Source organism: Fukomys damarensis, unplaced genomic scaffold (genome assembly GCF_012274545.1).
Source record: "Fukomys damarensis isolate Sample0158 unplaced genomic scaffold, DMR_v1.0_HiC HiC_scaffold_15, whole genome shotgun sequence".
Classification (NCBI taxonomy): Eukaryota; Metazoa; Chordata; class Mammalia; order Rodentia; family Bathyergidae; genus Fukomys; species Fukomys damarensis.
In genome coordinates, this window is record NW_022900927.1 from 46916016 (window position 1) to 46921687 (window position 5672).

The 5672-nt window shown below is 31.2% G+C and overlaps 1 pseudogene; it reads right to left on the reverse strand.

Moving 5' to 3' along the window:
* Positions 1-4576: 4576 nt before the first annotated feature.
* Positions 4577-4722, reverse strand: LOC117286214 (annotated as a pseudogene).
* Between the last annotated feature and the right edge of the window lie 950 nt (positions 4723-5672).

The following is a 5672-nucleotide window of genomic DNA, read 5'->3' on the forward strand; positions in this document are numbered from 1 at the left end:
AATGGGTGTTGAATTTTGTCAAATGCTTTTTCTGCATCTATTGAGAGGATCATATGTTTTTAGTCCTTGACTTTGTTAATATAGTGCATTACATTTATTGACTTACGTATGTTGAACCATCCTTGATTCATTCCTGGAATGAATCTGACTTGGTCAGAATTTATGATCTTCTTGATAATGCTCTATATTCTGTTTGCTAGTATCTTATTAAGGATTTTTGCATCTATCTTCCTTAAGGAGATTCGTCTATAGTTCTCTTTTTATAGTTGCATCTTTCCCTGGTTTGGTAATCAAAGTTATACTTGTTTCCAGGAATGTACTTGGAAGTATAGTTTCCCTTTCAATTTCATTGAAAAGTTTGAAAAGTAAAGGCAGTATCAATTCAGATAAAGGATTGTGATTGATTTAATGAGTTGTTTTCTATAATATTATGAAAATGAGGATGTCTATGAGTCATTAGAGACTCAAAAGCTAAAGCGCAACTATATCAGGAAGATTTAAGTAATAACCCAGAAATTAAACCTAGGACTACCCAACAAGAAAAATAAAAATGAGAAAACACTTAAGCAAGACACATGACAGATTTCTAGTTCACCAATGTCAAACAGTAGGGTAAATGGGGATGAAAAGTCTGATAGTGAACCAGCAGGACACCCTGGACCCATAGCACATTAGGTAACAAAACAGATCAGTCAGGCTCTAGAGAAATTCAAAACAGAAATAATTTCTCAGGTAACCATAGAGATGGTGAGCAAAATGGAAGTCATGATTTGGGACTCTAGAACAGAAACTGAGAAAAAAATAGATGACTTCAGGACCATGATAGAAGCCATGAAGGCTCAGCATAAGAAAGAAATGGAAACAGTGAACAACCAACAGAGGAAAGAAATGGAACCCATAAAACAGATTCAAACAGATATACAGGAGATTTAACACTTTATTCTAAAGTGTTCACAACAAAAAAAAAGATTGCAAAGATATCATTTTGGATATAGAGGATAAGATTGCAGTCAGTGGCCATGAAAAGAGATGTCTCTTAAAAACAGTAAGGGATCATGAGAAATTAATCCAACAACTTCTAGATGATGCAAAGAATAACATAAGACTGATAGGAATCCATGAAGTAGCAGGAGAAAATACAAATGACTTAAAAATTTCTTCACAGAATTAATGACAGAAAACTTCCCAAACAGAAGGGAATAATTCGACATACAGATAAGTGAGGCATATAGGACTCCAACTACCCAAGATAAAAAAAAAAATCTACACTTAGACATATAATACTCAAGATCCTGGAAATCCCACAGAAGAACAAAATACTACAAGCAATAAGAGAAAAGAAACAAATCATATGCAAAGAAAATCCCATTAGAATAATAGCAGACTAATCAACACAAACCCTTAGGGCAAGGAAAGCCTGGAGTGAAGTATTTCAAGTCCTAAAAGAAAACAACCTCCCACCTAGACTGATGTATCCTGCAAGAGTCTCTTTCATAATAGATGGGGAAATAAGATACTTCCACGACAAAGAACACCTGAGAAATTCCATGACCACCAAACCAGCACTACAAGGAATTCTAAACAATATCCTACAAAAGGACAATGAAGGTCACAATACCATGTGGCCCAACAGACCAAATCAAATAGGCAAGGCAAGAAATTAAAAGGAGAGGGAAGAAAAGTAAAAAGAGTCAACAAAAGGACAATAACATGACAATAAAAGTCAGAACGTATCAGTTATAACCATCAATGTCAATGGTCTCAATTCACCAATGAAGAGAAATGGACTGGCAGAATGGATTAAGAAGCAAAATCCAACAATATGGTGTATACAAGAAACACATCTAGTGCAAAAAGAAGTCCATAGACTGAAAAGGAAAGGATGGAAAACAATTCTCCATGTGTCAGGATCCCAGAAAAAAGCAGGGGTAGAAATCTTACTCACAAAGTCAATTTCAAACCAAAACTCATTAAGAGAGACAAAGAAGGTCATTACATCCTTGTAAAGGGAACAATTCAAGAGGAAGAGATGACAATCATAAAACATATATGCACCGAACATAAATGCTTCAACTATATAAAACAAATATTAAATAACATGAAAAACCAAATAAGCACTAATACAATTGTAGTGGAGGATTTAAATACCCCACTATCGCAAATTAACTAATCATCTAGGCAGAAAATCAACAATGAAATACTAGAACTGAACTAAGCTTTGGAACACATGGACTTAATAGATGTCTATAGAGTATTCCACCCCACAAAATCAGAATATACATTCTTTTGGGTTGCACATGGGTCATTCTCCAAGATATATCACATACTAGATCACAGAACAGATCTGAATAAATGCAAAAGAATTGAAGTTATCACTTGTATAGTATCAGATTATAGTGCAATCAAGCTGGAGATTAATAGCACAAGAACCTGCAGGAACTTGACAAGCACATGCAAATTGAACAACACTTTCCTGAACAATCAATGGATCACAGAGGAAATTAAAGAAAAAATTAGACAGTTTTTACAAATAAATGAGAATGCCGATACAACATACAGGAATCTATGGGACACAATGAAAACTGTTCTACATGGAAAATTCATAGCACTGAATGACCATACTAGAAAAAAAGATCGAGCTCAAATAAACAACCTAATGATGAATCTTAGACTCCTAGAAAAACAAGAGCAAGAAAAACCCAAAGTTCGAACAAGAGAGGAAATTATAATGATTCGAGCAGAAATCAATGCAATGGAAAGTAAGAAAATGATACAAAAATAAATGAAACAAAGAATTGGTTTTTTGAAAGAATAAATAAAATCGACAAACCCTTGGATAATCTTATCAAAAAAAGGAAAGAAAAGGCTCAGATCCATGCAATCAGGAATGAAAAAGGCAAAGTCACAACAGATCCAACAGAAATCCAGAGGATCATGAATACCTACTTTGAGAACCTGTACTCCAATAAAATGGAAAACACAGACGAAATGGACAGATTTTTAGATACTTATGAATTACCAAAATTTAACAAAGAAGATAAAAACATTTTAAACACCCCAATTACAGTCAGTGCAATTTAAAATGTAATTAAAAATTTACCAACAAAGAAAAGCCCAAGCCCTGTTGGATTCACTGCTGAATTTCACAAAACATTTAGAGAAGAATTCAACTTATTTTTGAGATATTCTTATCTCATCAGTATTAACCAATCAAGTTAGAACATGACCTACATGATCACATTGAACATGATCACACTTGATCCATCACATTTTACATATAAAATATAAAAACTGATCAGATTGATTAAATATAACATTAATTTTCCCTATCTAAACATTTATTCAACAAGTATAGCAAGCCAAAGAAAATATGGTCTCTACTTTTTCTCAATCTTTATATCATATTATTAAATGTTGGTGATGGAGACAAAAATTCCAACTGGAAAGACATTAGTCAATGAGTTTAATATTGCCCAGCTTTGTACATTAGGCAGATGGGACAGATGTAGAGAATAAAGGGAAGTGAATTATCCTAAGACTCAAGAAAAAATATATTTTAAAATAGTTCTAAGATCTTATCTTATTAGGCTACTAAGCACCTAGTAGAAATGAGTATAACTATTCACAAGAAGAAATTTCCTTTAAGAAATAATTTATAAAAAAATTGGAAATGAAACACCTTCCAATATAAAATCAGAATTTAAAAAATGATATGCAATTAAGCAATAAATAGTTTTGTTTCTTTCAAAAATAAATGCTGTACCTAATTGATAGACTATGACTGTTTTTCAGAGAAATTTCTATTTCAGTATTTTAAAATAGCACCATACTATTCTATTACTTCCTCTTTTGAATTAAAAGTTTCAAGTCTTAATTTTGTTTCTCAAAATATACAAAGCACAATTTAGTCAGATAATACTTTATAAAAAATAATTATTTCGTGAGTTTGGTATCAATAATAAGTGTACTTAAGTACAGGATAAAAGGAAGTATTTAAAGATAGATTACATTTCTTGTCCAGCTGTCTCTTAACTTGCAATAATTTTTTAAACACAACCCTCATCTATTGGACAGCTCTTGTAATATTATATAGTTTCTTATTGACTCCTTGAAATTTTTGAAATGCATTTTAATGCATTTTAATTATATTTCCTTCTAGTTTCAGAATATACCAAAATATGAATGGCACATATATCTTTCCTTATGGGAGGTATTTTCCCTGACCTACCAACTTTTATTTGTATATATAACTTATCATAACATTTCATGTATAATTCCTGGAGTACAAATTAAAATCTTCATCCTCCTAAGTTGTATATTCTGTATCACTAGAAATGAAGCACTGTCAAATTATTTTTCAACAGAATTTCCTCTTCTGCATGTTTACCAACTCTTAACATAAAGTTTTGCATTTGCTTTATTTTCACAAATCTGTTGTTTAATATGGAAACTCTAGTTTTATTTTCAGTTCTCATTATAAATTCAGAAGAACAATTTCTTAATAATTTTTATTATTTGTATTTCCCCTTCTCAACTAACATTGGAGATATATCTATGTCCATATCAATACAGATATAGATATATTACAATACACACTTGTGTAATGCTTGAATATAAATTGTTTATCAAACATATATAACAAATTGGCAAATATACCTGTGTTGATCTAGATATGTTTTATATATACTACACTTGATCTTAGCCAAAAGGCCGAGAAGCGATTGTTTTATATATACTATGTATATAATATACTGTGTATATTTTATATGTGTGTATTATTTATTTGTGTTTTAAGTTCATAGATTTTTCTTTACTACTTCTGCAATGACAAAATTAAATACTATTCTACTGGGCATTTAGCACTGATGGCATGTTGCCTGCCTCACAAGCACATGGTCCTGATTTTGATCCCTGGTACCACAAAAACAAAAAAAAAAATAAATGCTATTCTTATGTACAAGGAACCATTAAGTGAAAATAAAAAAGCAATAATATTCACAGAAATACCATACCATGAAATATTAAGGAATAAATCTTACACAAAAGTTCAGACTCTCTATGTCTTCATTTTGATACATTTTTAAAAATAAAAATCAAATTTAGGAGTTTCACTATTCAGAATTTTTATTTTATATTACATCATCTTTGGTAGGTTATATTACTCAAGAAATCTGTCTACTTCATTTAAGTTGTCAAACATGATGGACTATATTGGTTCATAACATTCTCTTCTTAACCTGTTATTGTCTATCATATCTACCTATACTGGAAATTCTTTCAGAAATATAATTTTTCTTTCAGTTATAATGTATAAAATTCAGGGAAAATGTTTACCATTTCTAGTGCTCTTTATCATTCCTGCAGATCTAAGCGTCCCTCTGGTATAATTTCCCATCACTTGAAAAAGTTCCTTAGTATTTCTGGTAAAGCTGATCTGGCAATAAATTCTCTTAAAATTTTTTAAAGGGTAGTGCAATGAATTCCTATAAAATAGATATATTTTCTGACCTCTGTGATAAAAATCTCATTTCACTGTCTTTTCTTTCTCTGCTTTAGGACAGCCATATACATTATTTCTCGCTTATATCTCCCTTGATCATTTTACACGCAGCTCTTATACACAAATTTTGAGTCATGAGAGTTTAAACAAAAACTTCAAAGTGGAAAGCCAC